Source organism: Pipistrellus hanaki (genome assembly GCF_964339955.1).
Source record: "Pipistrellus hanaki genome assembly, chromosome: 2".
NCBI classification, from domain to species: Eukaryota; Metazoa; Chordata; class Mammalia; order Chiroptera; family Vespertilionidae; genus Pipistrellus; species Pipistrellus hanaki.
Genome location: NC_140504.1, coordinates 71826003 through 71844072, shown reverse-complemented (window position 1 = coordinate 71844072; position 18070 = coordinate 71826003). Strand labels below are relative to the sequence as shown.

At 44.1% G+C, this 18070-nt stretch overlaps 1 protein-coding gene across 5 annotated transcripts in view; it reads left to right on the top strand.

Moving 5' to 3' along the window:
* Positions 1-18070, top strand: part of NXPE3 (neurexophilin and PC-esterase domain family member 3) — a 69668-nt gene that overhangs the window by 19483 nt on the left and 32115 nt on the right. The window lies entirely within an intron of this gene.

Here is an 18070-nt window from a genome sequence, read left to right as displayed (position 1 = left end):
TTTGCTCTGCTTTGTCTTTCCTTCCTTATAAAACCCTCTGCCTGCATTGAGATGTTGAGATGGGTTTTGTGACAAGAGTCCCATCTCCTCAGGTGACTGGCACTTGAATAAAATCACTTCCTTTTTCAGCAGCATCTGTCTCATGGGTTTGGTTTTTGTGGTGGCAGGCAGCCAAACTTGGGTTCCCATTACAATTACACACAGGTCCTTAAGAACTCTGCTGAGTACTTGCGTGGGACTCTCTGGAGATCTCTTGAGTTCCCTCTCTGTGCAGCTGTCCTATGGATTCTGATCAGGTTGGTCTTTGAAGACTCTCAGCTCCATTGTCTCAAGTGAAGTACCAGTAGCTTACCAGGCTGCACCTGGGTTCCCTACTTTGTGCTGCAGCTTAGAAACTCTCTCAAGGCTGTAAGCAAACGCCCGTTACAATGCTCACCTCCTTCATTTCCTTTCAGGCATCATTGTCTTTTGTTGTCTGATGTCTAATGTGTGGAAAACGATTGTTTTGTACATATTCTTTTAAAAAACATTTGTCTCAGATGGAGAGGCAAATCTCACTGTTTCTCTATCTTGACTAGAGGTAGAAGTCTGAGGGACTTAATTTTGAGGGGAAGAAGATAATAGAGAAACTGGAGAGGGGAAGGTTAATAGACCCAGGGGAAGAGGAGGGGATGGGATGTAGAGCACAAATGGATCATACAACTCTCTGTGGGATGAGGGGAATGGTGCATTGTGTGTGTTGTTATTATCATCGGTTTTGCAAGTGTGTGTTTTATTCTACCACATTCAATAGCCTGAGTATAAGAGTAGAGAAATGAGAGAGTTGTGTAGATCTAGGGTAGGTAAAGGGAGAAAGAAAAATTTGAGAGGATAGGCCAATGTTTCACATCATTAGTGTTAGAGTCAAAAAGGAATGTTATCAAATTTCCCTAATGGTCCTACAATAGTCCTTGGAAACTTCTGGACCTCATGTCAGCTAATATTATATTATCAGCACAAACTGAACAGTAATGGAGAAGGAGGCAGCTGTAGTAAATTAGGACAATTCTGACACCAAAAATAATAAGTAGTTCATTTAGTGGAATGAGGTAAAATATTTCCCTTGCCTAAGAAGTCATCTTGTCCAGGTTGAGAATATTGCCATGAGTTTTGAACTGTTCAATATATTACTATGATTATAATTGACTAGAGGCCCGTTGCACCAGGATTCATGCAATAGACCTTCCTTCCCCTGGCTGTTGGCACTGGTTTCCCTTCGGCACCCAGAACCCAGCCCTTTGCTCCAGCCAGTCTTCTGTCTTCACTGTGGCTGAAGCCTTCAGTGTTCACTCTGGCCAGAGCCTTTAGTCTTCTCTGCTCTGGCCTGAGTGCCACTCCTGTAGCTCCCTCTGTTGCCTGCCCTCCCCCTCATAGCAGGTGTCTGGCCCTGTCCTGCAGCTCTGCGCCTGTGTATGCAAATTAACCCACCAGCTTTTTTTGGGTTAATTTGCATATTAACTCCTGATTGGCTGGTGGGCATTGCAGAGGTACAGCCAATTTGCATATTTCTCTTTTATTAGTGTGTGTTTGTGTGTGTGTGTGTGTGTGTGTGTGTGTGTGTGGATATATATATATATATATATATATATATATATATATTTTTTTTTTTTTTTTTTGTTTAATTTTTAAAAAATAAATCTTTAGCTGAAACCAGTTTGGCTCAGTGGATAGAGCGTCAGCCTGTGGACTGAAAGGTCCCAGGTTTGATTCCATTCAAGGGCATATACCTTGGTTGCAGGCACATCCCCAGGAGGGGGTGTACAAGAGGCAGCTGATCGATGATTCTCTCTCATCAATGTTTCTAACTCTCTATCCCTCTCTCTTCCTCTCTGTAAAAAAATCAATAAAATATATATAAGAAAATAAAAATAAATAAATCTTTATTGTTCAGATTATTACAATTGTTTCTCTCTCTCTCCCCCTGCCCCCCCATAGCTCCCCTCCACCTGGTCCTCACTCCATCCTCTGCCCTTACTGCTCTCCCCCCCGCCCCCCGCTGTCCTCATCCATAGGTACATGATTTTTGTCCAGTCTCTTCCCATACCCCCCACACAGACACCCCTTTCTCCCTGAGAATTATCAATCCCCTCCCATTCTATGCCCCTGATTCTATTATATTCACCAGTTTATTCTGTTCCTCATATTTTTAATTCACTTGACCTTTAGATTCACTTGTTGATAGATATGTATTTGTTCATAATTTTTTCTTTACTCTTTTCTTCTTTTTCCTCTTTTTAAGGAACACCTTTTAGCATTTCATATAATATTGGTTTGGTGGTGATGTACTCCATTAGCTTTTTCTGATCTGTGAAGCTTTTTATCTGCCCTTCAATTCTGAATGATAACTTTGCTGGGTAGAGTAATCTTGGTTGTAGGTTCTTGCTGTTCCTCACTTTGAATATTTCTTGCCACTTCTGTCTGGCCTTAATAGTTTCTGTTGAGAAGTCAGCTGATAATCGTATGGGTACTCCTTGTAGGTAACTAACTATTTTTCTCTTGCTGCTTGTAAGATTCTCTCTTTGTCTTTTGCTCTTGGCATTTTAATTATGATGTGTCTTGGTGTGGTCCTCTTTGGATTCCTTTTGTTTGGGGTTCTGTGTGCTTCCTGGATTTGTAAGTCTATTTCTTTCACCAGGTGGGGGAAGTTTTCTTCAAATATGTTTTCTTCAAATATGTTTTCATTATTTCTTCAAATATGTTTTCATTGTCTTGCTCTCTCTCTTCTTCTGGCACTCCCATAATTCTGATGTTGGTATGCTTGAAGTTGTCCCAGAGGCTTCTTACACTATCTTCAACTTCCTGGATTCTCTTCTCTTCTTGCTTCTCCAGAAGAGTGTCCTTTGCCTCTTTGTATTAAAAATCTTTGACTTGATTCTTGCATTCTTCTAGTCTGCTGTTGGGTCTCTGTACAATATTTTTTATTTCAGTCAGTGTATGTTTAATTTCTAGTTGGTTTAATTTCTTTTTCATATCCTTGAGGGTCTTGTTAAATTTCTTAGCCTTTTCTAGGAAATTCTTGAAAAACCTTATAACCGTGGTTTTGAACTCTATATCCAGTTTTTTGTTCTCCTCCATTTCTTTTGTTTGAGATCTCCTTCCTTTTCTCAGCATTTTCGCTGCTTATGCAAAAGCAGCTGTGTGGAGCCTGGGTGGGTTTGTAGAATGTGCAGGGTGGGGCCTCAGAGCGGGGTAGGGTCTCAGGATGTCACTAGGCTAGGGTATGGCAAACAGCGATGACTACCATCAGCTGCCTCTGCCTTTCAGTGTTTCCAAGTCCCCGAGCTCCAGTGCAGTAAACAATGATAGCTGTGCTCACCTCTGCAAAAATGTCAATCTCACTTTCAGACCTGTTGGCCAACAGACCAGCTTCTCCTCGTAAGCATCTGGGTCCCCTGCATGACCCCAGAAACTGGATTTCAAAGTGATCAGGAGCTTGTTTCCCTTCTGATTGAAAAAAAAAAAAAAGCCGCGTGCTCAGTTGCCCACCAACAGCCCAATTCCAGTGCCTCCGTATCTAGGTTTTTCAGCTTTTCAGCACTTGTGCTCTTTTTTCTTTCAGCCAGCTTTCCCATGGTTCTGGGTAATAGACGTTTTGTCTTTTAGTTGTAGTACTGAAATTGTTGTGCCAGGCGGCAGGTTGGTTCCTCACCTACCCCGCCAACTTGTTTTTTTCAGTGTAGATTTTTTATAAAGTAGCTTGATGGAAGGGAGAGGGAAAGGCTCTGAAATTTAGCAGTCTCTTCTCCCTTAAGCCCCTTTCCATTCTATGTCTCTGATCCTTATTCTTCTTGTCTTAGCATGTCTTAGCATTTCATAAAAAGCACAGACTCAATTTTAAAATATATTTTTATTGATTTCAGAGAGGAAGGGAGAGGGAGAGATAGATAGAAACATTAATGATGTGAGAAACTCATTGATTAGCTGTCTGCTGCACACCCCACACTGGGAATTGAGCCCACAATCCAGGCATATACCCTTAACTGGAATCAAAACCAGGACCCTTCAGTCTATAGCCAAGGGTCTATCCACTGGGCTAAACTGGCTAGGGCCACAGACTCAATTTTAATTAAAAATATCACATAATATGAGGAGGAGGTTACGTACCAATCCAGCAAAAAGTTATAGGGAGAATTGTCTGGTATTTCAGGGATAAGCTCTCATTGAGCATGGCTTGTATTTTATTTGTGTTTTTCCCTTTTACTCATTGATATTTTAAAAATATATATATTTATGATTATAGAAACAGTAGTAGTATAATATTAAGAAATGTTACTCATTGAATGGAAGTCAGGAGGTAGATTGGGCATAGCTGGGCGTAATTTAGGCTGTTTCTCTATAAGTTTCTCAGCTGTGCCCGCCTTTGTTAGTTTTTATCTGTGGCTTTTATCTCTCTTGTGGTTGGATTGTAGGATGTAGCTATAACAAGACATGGCTGTTTTTTTGTATATCTCCATTTAAAAAAAACAATTTATTCCCTCAAAACACTTAAGAGATTACTTACATCTTTTCATTTGCAGAGCACTGGTGGTGTCTGGATTAGACTGCATACATTCATGAGAAACCTTGAACAACAAGTTTTGTCATGCCCATTCCTGAAACAGTCATTTGGGATTATCCTTTGATCAGTCAGAGCTACATGTCAGCAAACAGCAGTGCTGTTTTTTAGTAGGCAAGGAGTGAAACAGATGTGGGACAGGCAGCCCAGTTCACAGCTTAAGTGGCTCCAGGAGGGACCATTGGTGTTTACTCGTGGCTCTGCTTCTAAAAAGATCTCAGACCCTGAAGTTGCCCTTATCACTGGTGTAGGATAGAGTTGTCTTTTAGGAAAATTAAGCAAATTGACCTTTTTGAATTCCTTTTCATTGTGATTAAAATTCAGGTGGCTTAGCACCAAGTGTCTGGAGATTCTGGGATGACTGCATGGGTCAGTGGAGATACCGAAGGAATAAGAGTGAGAGTTAAGAGTGAGAGTGGGAAAGGAAGAGAGAAAAAGGGTAAGAAGGAGAAGGGTTATGTTGTGAATACATTGTATACTATTTGGGCCTTAATAGTTTACATCAATGATTATATCCTCACAACAACTAAAAACAAAAGGGAGGCTGGAATATTTCCTAGGTAGTAGTAGGTAAGGCAAAATTTACTTTTCTTTTTTTAAATTGAGATATAATAGACATATAAATGTGTAAGTTTAAGGTGTACAGTGTGTTGATTTGATATATTGATATATTACAGTATGATTACTACCATAATGTTAGCTAACACATCTGTCATATCACAAAATTATTTCTTTCCTGTAGTATAAACAATTAAGATCTTGTCTGTAAATATTTCTCTCTTTTCCACTTCTACTGTGGCTAGAGAGTGGTCCGGCTCCTGCTGGGGATTGAGAAAATGAAAGAGACAGACACAGAGATGTAAGGAAAAAGCTGGGGCCTTGTGGGATCACTGTCCTCTGATGGAGAAACAGGGACCCAGAGCCAATACAACATGCTTATTTTATATAGCAAAACCCAGCAAGTTTTACTAAAGGTTAATTCAAAGGAAATTATGTGCATTCTTTGGTGGGCCTGAGTCATATTCATTGCAGTGCTTGGTTGGATTTAGATAACAAACCCCACCCCCTGGCTTCTGGGCTAAAGGTCAAGCTGACAACACTCCTGCCTCTGGCAGGGTGTGTTTCCAGGATGTGGCTCTGCCAATGCTACTGAATTCAGCTGACAATTAAAGAAATGCTCATGTGCTTTCCCAGGCGCTCTTTACATTTGTCTCTTAGTAGTTATAACACAGTACTGTTGACTGTAATCACTATGCATTAGATCCCCAGGACTTACTGATCTACTAGTTGATCAGCATCTCCCAAATCCCCCCACCCTCTAGCTCGTTTTTACTAGTTTATCCTTTTTAGATTCCAAATATAAGTGATGTCAATCATTATTTGTCTTTCTCTGTCTGATTCATCTCACTTAGCATAGTGTACTCAAGATCCAGGTTCATCCATGTTGTCACAAACTGCAGGATTTCCTTCTCTCTTATGACCCAATAATATACACCATCTCACACACACACACACACACACACACACACACACACACACACACACACACGTGCGCGCACACACATGCAAATTTTCTTTATTCATTGGTAGACACTATGTTGTTTCCATATCTTGGATGTTGTGAGTAATGCTACAATAAATGTAGGAATACATCAACAAAGAGCCTTAATATCTGTAACACATTGTTTAATGACAGGGAAATCGTGTTCAAAGATCAAAGAACCAAGTTGGATACTGGTTACATTTATATTTTAGTGCCAATGAGTTGGTGATCTTGAAAGAAGTTTGGTTAAGCATTTAAATAGGAAGTGCTGATGTCATCAAAGAGGAGGGGCCATGTGGACAGGCTCAAGATATCTTTTTGATACATTTTCATTTCTTTTGGATATATACCCAGAAGTGGGATTGCTGGATCATATGGTAGTAGTTCTATTTTAATTTCTTGTGGGATCTCTATACTGTTTTCCATAGGAGCTCATTTACATTCCCATCAACTGTGTACAAGGATTCCCTTTTCTCCACATCCTTGTCAATACATCTATCTTCTTGAGTTAGCTGTTCTAACAAGTGTGAGGTGTTATTTCATTGTGGTAATTGATTTGCATTTCTCTGAGGATTAGTTATGTTGAGCATCTTTTCATGTACCTATTGGCCATTTGGATGTCTTCTTTGGAAAAATGTCTATTTACTTCATTTTTCCATTTTTTTTTTTTTATTGTCAATTCCTCCCACCAAGTGGATGTCAATTCCTCTCACCAAGTGGATATGTCTAGATTTTTAAATCTGGACACACACACACACACACACACACACAAAATTTTCTTTAATATGGTTCTGAATTTGTTGGCAAAGAACCCTTATTCCTATTTCCTCCAAGATTGTTTTCAGTATGGGTCCTTGTGTGCTAAGGCTTTGTATGCATACACAAATATCTACTTTGCTGTCTCACTTGAACAGCAACTTAGACATATGTTCAAGGTTCAAGCTTATTTTCCTTTACTACTATAAACCATTATTTATTTTATTTTTGAAACTATCAATTCTGCTGAAAGTCTAATATTAATCTGATTGTTACTCTTTATAGGCAAACTGTTCTTTCTTTCTGTGAGCTTCTTTGCACACTTCTTTGTCTCATTATAATGAGCCTTGGTATGGAGTTTTTCTTAGCATTCCTGTTTGGTACTTTTTCAACCCTTTATTCTGATGTCTTTCATATTTCTGTAATATTGGATGTGGCGGTGAGGTATGGTGTAGCTCCCAGGACCCACAGGTTCCCTGCTATTATATTCTCATTGTTTCTCCAGCATCAGCTTACCTTGGTCACTTGAAGGAAGATACCCCTTATTGCTAGTTTTGGCTGGTGGGGTTGGCCTGGCTCTTGGTCAAAGATCCTGCCATTCCTCAGGACCTTCTTACTCTAGGCTCTACCTTCACCCACTCTGGCACAGATACTCTCTGAGCAGCCCCATTGTCTTAGCCTATTTGATCATGCTTACCTTGAGTTAAGCTTCCCTAAATCTACTGTTGGATTCCTGGAGTTATTTGGTGTTTCACAGAAAATAGCCCATTCTCTTTTCTGCCATAGTATATCCAGTGGGGGGTCCAGACAGGCCGAGGAAAATGGGGTTGGTGACACAGTGGCATTGACTAGTGGAGGAACAACTTATGGAGGTTGGCGGATGGCAGGGCAGACCTTGATCGAGATGGAAGGGGGTGAAGAGGCCTCCAGAGCTTCTGGGTGCCATTGAGGTTGGTCTGGTAGGAGGGTAGGGGGGTAAGTAGAAGCCTTTCTTACTGAACCAGAATGGTCGGTCTCATCCTCAAAAAAGCACTGCGGGGAAGCAGTGCATGCAAAAAGTGATTACAGGTCTGTCTGAGCAGGAAGCAGAGAGCCACTGGGTCCCCTGACATGAGACAAAGAAGTAAATCCACAGACTCAGGAGAGATGATGTCTGCAGTTGTGAACACTTACTGGGAGTGTTGAGGAAGTTTCCCTGGATCCCTTACGTCCTCAGTTGCTCATTAAATCCTCAGTTGCCCAAGTTTAGACTGTTAAGTGAGATACTATCTGAGATTTCTGTGCAGCAGTGAATATAAATTTGACCCAAAAGGATACTTATAATGCAAGGAGTGCTGATCGTGCCAAAATTTTCAAAGAATGGTCCTGTAAGAACATGGCCACCCTTGAGCAGTATGGCTCCTGAGGAAGGTGCCTTCCTTGGGTAGACTTCAGGGTTTGGGATGGATGGGGACATAGCTAACTATCTTTAACAGGTAAGCTGGGATCCAAATATGAGCCTCTCCCATCAGCACCTGCATCCGGATGAAATCCTTGGGAAGCTCCCTCCTCCGCATGCTCCTCCCTTTGCCATGAGGCCTATAAAATCGTTTCTTCCCATCTCTGCCCCCATTCCCAACTGCTGGGTTTTGCACAGATAATTTCCAATTTCCTTTTCAGATATTTTTAGGCATTTTTGGCAGCATGTCTATATATGTTCTTTAAGGTTGCTATGGAACATTCATGTCACCAGCAGGCTGTACAGCACGGCTGCGAGTCCGATGCCAAGTTTTTGTTCTGCAGCCTCCACTTACCAGCTGGGTGCCTGCGTCTGGGCGTTCATCTTCTGAGCTCCTGCTTTCCTCGCTTCGGAAATGGAGACTGTGATAGCACCTTCCCCATTAGTAGTTGGAAATGAAGAAAATTGATATAAGATGGACATTATGCTCTGAGAGGAGGGATAGTATTGGTTTAAATTGAGATTATGCTCTGCCTTCCTCATGGGTGATTAGGAAGGTGAAATCAGTCCACTGAAAATAGAGAATTTGACCATCTGTTTCCCACAGATTATTACGAGAGGGAATTGAATTGATGGAAAGTGAGAAGATTACATGGGGGACCTGGACAGTAAATTGAGTTGATGGCACATTGTGCTTGCATATGCTTCAGTGGAGGAAGTGGTTGAGGTATAAATGAGACGTTAGTATACCTGCCCTGTGTGTGGTTGGCAGGTAGAATTAGATTGTGGTATAATGAAGTTATGATTTGCTGTCCCTTGATGAAAAATGGAGATTACTATATAACTCTCGGAGAGCTGTTGGGAGGAAGATGAGGGTTGAGAGAATATTTCACAGTGACTTCTTTCTGATTGGTTTGAAGGGAGAAATGGGTTGATAAAAAATGGAAAACCTGACAAACTCTTCCCAATGGGGAGTTGGGAGGGTAAAAGGGTTGATGGAAAGTGTAGGTTATGGCAATGTCACCACATGGAAGTTTGGTGGACAGTGGAGATGATGACCACGCCCTCATAAAGCCAGTGAGTGGCAGTAGTGGAGGGAGTGTGTGACTTGGCCCTGCCAGGCCCAGCTGACTGACATGCTTGGGAGAGCAGAGAGGAGGGCTACTTGCACAGGGCCTTGAAAGATCAGCAGGATGCCGAAACCGGTTTGACTCAGTGAATAGATTGTCGGCCGGTGGACTGAGGGGTCCCAGGTTCGATTCCGGTCAGGGGCATGTACCTTGGTTGCGGGCACATCTCCAGTGGGGGGTGCGCAGGGGGCAGCTGATCAGTGTTTCTCTCTCATCCATGTTTCTGGCTCTCTGGCTCTCTCCCTTTCTCTCTGTAAAAAAAAAAAAAAAAAAAAAAGATCAGCAGGAGTTTTTACTGGGCCAAGCATAAGAAGGCCCATGATTCCCCCACCCATGCCTCTTCTGCCTTTTGGGCAGTCCCAATTGAACCCTAAGGCTTTCACCTCAACCCTTCTCGTGCTGCCCAGTGTTCCCCAAACTCTCTGCTAGGATCCACCTCATCAGTGGCACCTACAGACCACTCACCAATCCCTGATGTCTCCCTTACCCACTGTCTAGCTGTGGTCAAGCCAACTGGGGCAGAGCTCAGACCCCTCCTGGTATTCCTAGGTCTGCATCTCTTCAGACTGTGCCTACAGTTTGTCTCATTCAGGAACTTCTTCCTTTATAGGCTGTCCTCCCCACTGGCCCTCAGGCTCTTGGCATCTACCCTGATCACCCCTAGTAACTTCACTTGCCCCAGAGATCCAGCCCCATGGGATCTATCCTGTGTCTTCTTAAAGTCAAGAAGGTGGGATGCAGTTGCTGTGTATTTCCCTGTTTCCTGCTGGACACTGTACTGGCTTGTGGATTGTCCTAGAACCTCTTTCAGCAGCCACCTCCATGAATGGAAAGTGGAAGAATATCCTCAAGCTAGCAAGGACCTGGGCAAAGGGAACCTGAAGTACTTGTGTATCTGGTTAGGGGCTGTGATGGGTGAGGAGGCAGGGAGCCAAGCATTTTATGTGTTCTTCATGGGGTTCTCCCCATAGCCCCAGGAGCTGGCTCTCTCATCATGCCCAGTTTCTGGGGTGCAGTGGTCATCTGTTAGAAATTACTGCTATAGTGAGAAAAGGCCTGGGTGGAAAATCTATGCAAGGACCTTGTGACTGAGGCCTTGACCCCACAGAAGCAGAACGTGAAGACTTGTGAGCCCACACCTCTGCAGGTCTGAGCACCTTCTGTGTGCTGGGACTGTGCTGAGACCAGGGTGGGGGAGACGTACTGAGGGGAATCTAATCAGGGCTGCTTGCTTTCAGGTGGCTCAGTGTCATGAGGAAAGAAGCCATGGATCAGACTGTCCCACACATACATTTATGATCACAATTGTGATGGGACAGTGAGTAAGTCAGGAGGTGTCTGAGCTAGTGGGGGCTCAGGAGGACACCCCAAAGGAAATGACTGAGAGTGCAATGATGGGTAGGACTAGCCAGGTGGCCAACACTCCAGGATGAGGAAGAGCATATGCTGAGGCCCAGTGGAGAGAAGGAGGTGGAACAGTTGGGGAATGAAAAAGTTGCTGTCGCCTTTACAAGTTGTGACTCTGGACAGTGAGGAACCCCATGCCTGGCACTGCGGAAGCTGATGGGGAGATGCAGGTCCAGTAGATCCCTTTCTGGGGGGGGGGGGGTGTTATGGAATGGAGAAGCAGCCTTGAGTCATTGTGTCTGCATAGCACAGAACGCCAATGTAGCAATGACTGGGCAGTTCTCTCTCATGTAAAGAAGTCTTGGGTCATCTGTGATTAGGGAGGGCCCTGTTGCCATCTTTCTGCTCCATCGCCCTCCTGTGGCTTCCAATCTCCAGGCGACACCTGAGGGCGTGTGGCCATCACATGCACATTTGTGGATGTGAAAGCCATTGAAAATGATGACAGGGATGTAGTGGTGCCAGCAGCGATTGGGACTAAAATCTTCAATGATGACCATAGTGATGGGGAGGAGGCAGACAGCTGCCTGAGAGGGCAGATGGGGTGCTGTCTAGTTACAGCACTTCCATCTTCTCAGATGAGCAGCCCACTCTCTGGACCTTCAATATGTTGACCTTTCCTTTGGGGATCTCCTCCTTGACCTAGGCCACCTGCAACCTGTCCATGCTGAAATGGAGAAGCAAAGGGAGCAGCTGTAGCACCAGATCCGGGGAGCCTATAGTATCACCATGGAAACCCCTGGACTAAGGGTCCACACCACATAACCAAGAGCCTGTCCCTTGCTTGCTCTGGGACCCTCCTACCCCATGCTCCACTTGTGATGTAGACTACATTGAGAAAGAGGGATTCAGATGCTGCAGCGGGCAAAGCTTGGCACTGGTACCTGTGAAAGCTGCCTGGCACCTGGGCATGGGGGCGTGAGGGGATGTGGAGCAGGCCCCAATTCAGGGTGTCATGGCTATAAAAACCCCAGGTAGCGGCCCAAGGCCATAACGAACAGAGAGATGGAGTGCCCACTGCAGGTCCTCCTGCTGGTCGCCTCGATTTCCCCTTGTCATTTGCCTCCCTGATGGCATACCACTTGCTCACTCCCTGTGCTACACCTTCGTGTTGGCACCCACCTTCCTGCTCCTCTCTGGTTCAAGTCTGAGCTTCATCCCATTCTGCAGCCAGCCTGGCGAGGCTATTTACCCTGGCACTCCCATTAGGCCGGGGAGTGGAGGTACAGGGGTGCCGGTGGACCCTTGCCAAACAGGAGAGCAGAGTACCTCTGACACCCTGCAGACTGTGAGACTTCTAACCCATTGCCAGCCCCTCACACCACACTCAGCAGAGGGTAGCTTGGCACTACACTTGCTTCCAGGCCCCAAATCCGAGATCTCCTCCTTGGACTTCCATTTCCACCAAGGGCAGCCGCTGACCAATAATGAGAGTGTCCTGGATCCCTGCCCACCTCCAGGGACTCAGTGTACTCAACCCAGACCAGGGCAACCACAGAACTGCAGGCAAAGCTTCATGTGCCAGGTTCACCTGGGACCCTTCACACCAAGGGCTGCCCCTTGGATTCCTCCCTGGTGTTTTGTTCCACAGAGGGCAGCCACTTACAAGGAGAGTGCCCTGGACCTCGGCTCACTTCCACATGAACTCTTGATAGACTCAGCACCCAGATGAGGGCACCTGCAGAACAGCACTCACAGGGTCCTTCCTGTGACCTGGTGCACTTAAGAACCTTAGGAGCAAGATGTCCCACTTGGACGCTCCTCTCCACCGAGGGCTGTCAATGACTCCTGCTGCCCAACTTCCTGGGACCAACGTGAGCCTAATGTCCTAGTGGCATACCACCTGGGGGGCCTTTGATAAGGACCAGGCCTCCCTGGACATGCCACTGGATGAGGCTGGGGACTGGGAGCAAGATCTGAAGGAAACCCAGGCCCTGAGCACAGGGGGTCCCTGGCTGAGCTCCTCCAGGCCAAGGAGCAGGAAGGGGAGACATTACAAAGCAGGCTAGCAGTGGTGTGGACCGCAGGCCGAGGTCCATGCTCTGGTGCAGTGGTCGCTAACCGGTGGTCCGAAAGGTTGGCAACCGCTGCTCTGTATGGGCAGGTGCAGGGGCTCCTGGGAGATTTTGGAAGGCCTAAATGGGCAGGGTTGACATCCCTGGGCACTCCCACCCTAGAACAACACAGAAAGGGAGCTGCATGGAATGTGGGGTACCTCCTGGGGTGGAGATAGTGTGAACTAGCAAGATACCATATTCACACATTTTTATTATTTTTAATAAAAATTATTGTTCACTTATAATTTTCTTCCACCACAAATTAAAGTTTGAAGTTACATTGTTAGGGGGTTAACTACTTTTTCTGTTGTATCTACAGCATTGGGAATGTTTTAAGGTAGCATTTTAGTATTTGTGCAACAACCATAATATTAATTCCATTTTTAAGCAATGCCATATGTCAGCTATGGACCCCAGGGTCAAGCTGAGGGCATGGGTGGGAGAAGCCCAGGTCCCCTCTCTGTAAGAAGTGCCTCTCCCACACCCAGAGCCACCCTGCCTCCCGGAGACCCCAGGCCGGCCACACCCATATTGCTTCTCAGTGGACTCTGGGAGCAATGCCTCAACATGCTCCTGTCCTCCACTTGGTCCCACGTCTTCCATCTGCCTGCAGGCCTATTCTCTCCTCTGTGCCCAGCCTTTCTGGAAGCTGTGTCATTTCCCATAGTATGCTGTGGATTCTCCGTCCCCAGCCAGCTCGGCAGGCACTGCAGCCCAGCCTGGCCTGCTGGGCTCCAGCCAAACACCCACTGTCAGAAGAGTTCACTACACTACAGAGGCAGTTGTACCATCATATAAGTGGATCAAGTCAATATGTCTACACCTTAAACTCACGCTATATTGTATGTCAAATATTTTTCAGTTTTTAAAAACGTGGCTGGCTCTGTGAACCAAGAGAAAAGACTTGATGTTTGCCTGAATGCTCAAGTTATAGATTCTGATTGGGGAAAGTACCTTAAATTCTGGATTTATTTTTATTGGCCACTTAGAACAAAGCATTTCATTTGTAAACTGCTGAAATCTGAAAACACAACAACCCAGGGTTAAATAAGATAGTCTCCCAAAGTTGTGTGTACTCTTTTCAAGCTCAGGTTTTCTGCTTGATGTACAGAAACAATTTTCTAATTGTTTTTGGAAGGAACACGACTGATCTGTAGTCTGATGAACTGTTCACCCTCGGTTACATCTCTTGTTATTTTCTCGGTAAGGGTTTACAGAAATTGTGGAATAGCTGCCTTTTTCTAGGCTCACACCAACATTCTGGTTCTAGATGTCTCCTGAAAGGCACTTACCATATATGGACTCCACCCTCACCCTTCTCACTTTCACTCACTTCTGAAATTGGTGTGGACATGAGCACCGTGCTGTGTCTTCATCATCAGGAAGAAGGCTGAAGTGCTGCTGCTGACCTTGATGAACTCACCCATGCTGACAGGATGGGGCACAAGGAACTTGGTTTGTCCAGGACAGGAAGCTGCTTCTCCCTGTGTGATCCTGTTATTTCCGCATTGTGCTATGACGCTGGATGGCCTGGGAGGCTGGGTGGAGGTGGGCAGCCAAGGGCTGTGTGATGGTGGGGAAAGGTGTGATGGCCACCATAAGGAGAAGGTATCTTAAGACCTTCTAACGAAGCAGACAAATCCATATATTATAACAGGATTATGATAGGGTCATTTATATTAGGTTGGAGCACAATAAATGACTCAGCAGTCTGTGCAGATATTCTCTGCTAGCAGACCGCTGTTACAGTACTTAAACAAATAGTATTAACTTGGGTACTAATGATTGGCAAGACAAAGAATGCTGTAGCACAGGGGATGTACCCCCTGGTGGTCTTGTGATAGATGATTGTTTTATAATCGATGTTGTTACTGGCTTGGTATTTATCTCGATTGTCATGGCATTCAATTTTTAACCAATGCCAAATGTCAACTGTGGACCCTAGGTATTACTAACAAAAATATTTATGGCTACATTTTAAAGAACTGGGATAATCAGAATAATCATCAATAAGGAAGCTTGCTAAGGACGGTGAGGTTGGTCAAAGGACTCAAAAAGAAACTCAAAAAATGAAATGAAATGCGGGACACAGAGATGGAGTTAGTTTTGTTCACATTGACACCAATCATTCCACCTCTGACATCTTTGTGGCCCACACAATCTTAACTGCCTGTCTTCCTCTGAGCCCCGAGGGCCAGGCATCAGGAGGTGGTCTACATGCTTAAAGCACAGTATTAATATAAGCAGCAATAGGAGCAGAGTAAGCCTACAAGGCATAACATGATTCTCAAAGTAGCCAAATCCCATTTCCCAGGGAGAGACTAAATGAGTCGAAAAGGAAATCTGATCAGCCTTATTGATAGCAGGTTTCATATGGGATAAGAGGTCAGTAATGTTAGATTCATAAGAAAATATATAGGTACATTCTTGTTTAATGAGCACACAGATCCTGCCTTGTGCAGCAGTGAGAATATGTAAAGCCATTCTATTTTGCAAAATCTCATTTTTCCTTTGCCCTGTTTCTTGGTTGGTTCAGCAAGAAAATGCTCTGTCTAGAATCATTTCAGACAGTTGCTGTGAACTTACGTAAGGCTTAAATTTCTAGCTCAGTACTAACACTGGTATACTTGAGTGAGATAATAGAAACAGGCTACTCCTTCTGAGATAGACTGTGAGTGCCCTTGGACTTTAAAGCAGGTACGTTTTGGGGGATTTCCGGTAAAGTCTCCTAAAGTAGGGAAGCTTAATGTGCATTGACCAGTCTATCCATAAGGGAGATAAGGCCATATATGCGTGCCACATATCCAGATACCTTCTTTGGGAGTCAAAGGGGCACTTGCCTTTAAAGATTTGTTTTCTTCTTCTGTCCACTTAGTATCTAAAATCTTGTGTGTTATTTGACAAGTAATGGATGGGAGCCACTACATGTGCCTATGTGTAGGATGGTTCATCCAATGGAGCAAACACAGCCAGGCCATTGTAGTCATACACCACGTCTATGCTCAGATTCCAGCAGAATCAGTGGGGACCATGTTCCTGACTGAGTGGCAAGAAATAACTGTATCCAACCTGGGGGGAGTTGCCAGCGAACCCACATTCAAGTGTCCCCTCCCTTGGTTCAATGTCTCAAGGAGCTCCCAATTGTAGTGGACGTGGCCCCTTTTCAGCTCTGCTGTTAAGGCATCAGGCCGTAGCTTTCTAACTGATGTGATCAGTGGAATGTCTCATGTAACAGTTCCCAAGCATTGGTAGGGATAGAACCCCATGCTGGCATCGGCCAAATTTATTTTCCTAACTGCCTTGGCAATGACGGTTGCCCACTTGTGCAAAGTGGAAGATTGCAAAAGGGCATGTAGCTATGCTTTTAAAATTCCATGCTTTTTTTGGGCATGGGGACAATACCTTCTTTCATTCATGGGGGCATCTCTTGTGGGGGCTCCACAGTAGGGGCTGAAGTGGTCTTGTAATACATTGATCCTAGAATGGCATGTAACTCATTGCCCAAGGAACTTGTGGGAGAGAGCTCTGTGCTGTTGCAAACATGCATGCCATTTCTGCAGGGTATAGGCTGGGACAAGAGCTGAAGTAGGTCTTGTAAATAATTTTTCTCTCCATCTCTTAATTGGGAGTGATGTTCTTAAAGCAAATGGATGCTTTCTGGAGGTGCATCTGATCTCTGCCTCATAGTAGAGTTGGGACCAAAATCCAAGGGACATTTGCTCCTTTTGCTGTTTGTGTCAGAATGCCCAGACCATGCCTTCTGGGGTTAACATCTAATTCAGATGGTAACCCCTCCTGTGAGATTCCCAAGAGCTTTAATCTGTTTGACCAGCTCTTAGTTTCAGTGATCTTTTGTATTTTTTTTAGACTATTTTGTTTATTTCTGCTCTAATCTTTATTATTTCCTTCTGTTCACTTTGGGCCTTGTTTGTTGTTCTTTTTCTCATTCCTTTTGATGTAAGGTTAGGTTATTATTTGAAAATTTTCTTGTTTTTTGAGGCAGGCTTGAATTGCTATAAACTTTTCTTTTAGGATTGCTTAGCTGTGTCCCATAGATTTTGGATTGTTGTGTTTTTATTTTCACTTGTCTCAATGTATCTTTTGATTTTTCCCCCTTGATCTTATTGTTAACTCACTTATTGTTCAGTAAAATGTTATTTAGTCTCCATGTCTTTGTGTATTTTTCAGTTTTCTTCTTGTAATTGATTTCTAGTTTTATACCATTGTGGTTGGGAAAATGCTTGATATGATTTCAGTCTTCTGAAACTTATTGAGGTTTGTTTTGTGGCCTCATATGTAGTCTATCCTGGAAAATGTTTCCTCTGCACTTGAAAAAAAATGTATATTCTGGTGCTTTGGGGTAAAAAGCCCTAAAAGTAACAATTAATTTCATCTAGTCAAATGTGTAAATTAAAGACACTGATTCTTTGTTTATTTTCTGTCTGAAGATCTATCTATTGATGGCAATGGGGTGTTAAAGTTCCCTACTACAACTGTATTATTGCCCATCAATTTTTAATTTATATATTATGTGCTCCTATGTTGGGTACATAAATGTTTATAAGGGTTATATCCTCTTGTTGGGTTGATCTCTTTATCACTATAAAATGTCCTTTGTCTCTTATAACCTTTGTTTAAAAATCTATTTTGTTTGATGTAATAGTTCCCAAGCATTAGTAGGGAGAGACCCTACTAATGTAGTATTGGTACTCCAGTTTTTTTGTTTGTTTCATTCCTATTTGCATGAAATAGTGAAATCCTCCCACTTGAAAATATCTGCATGTAAGTATAAAATCTGCCCCATGACCTGTTTTGGTATAGCCCAAGAGGAAAGAATCTATATATATAAAAGCCTAAGTAACCATTATGACAGAACAACTAGAACAACTGGTTGACCAGCTGCTATTATGTGCACTGACCACCCAGGGGCAGACACTCAATGAAGGAATGCCCCCTGATGGTCAATGTGCTCCCACAGACAATCTCCCTTCCCCCAGCCAGCCTGCTGCCCCTATCGCCCAGATCAGAACCTCCAGTGGCCCCATTTCCTGGCTGGCCAACCTCTTGTAGCCCCTACCCCTGGCTGCTCAACCACCCTTAGTCCCTCCCCTGGCTGGCCAACCTCCTGAGGCCCCTCTCCCCAGC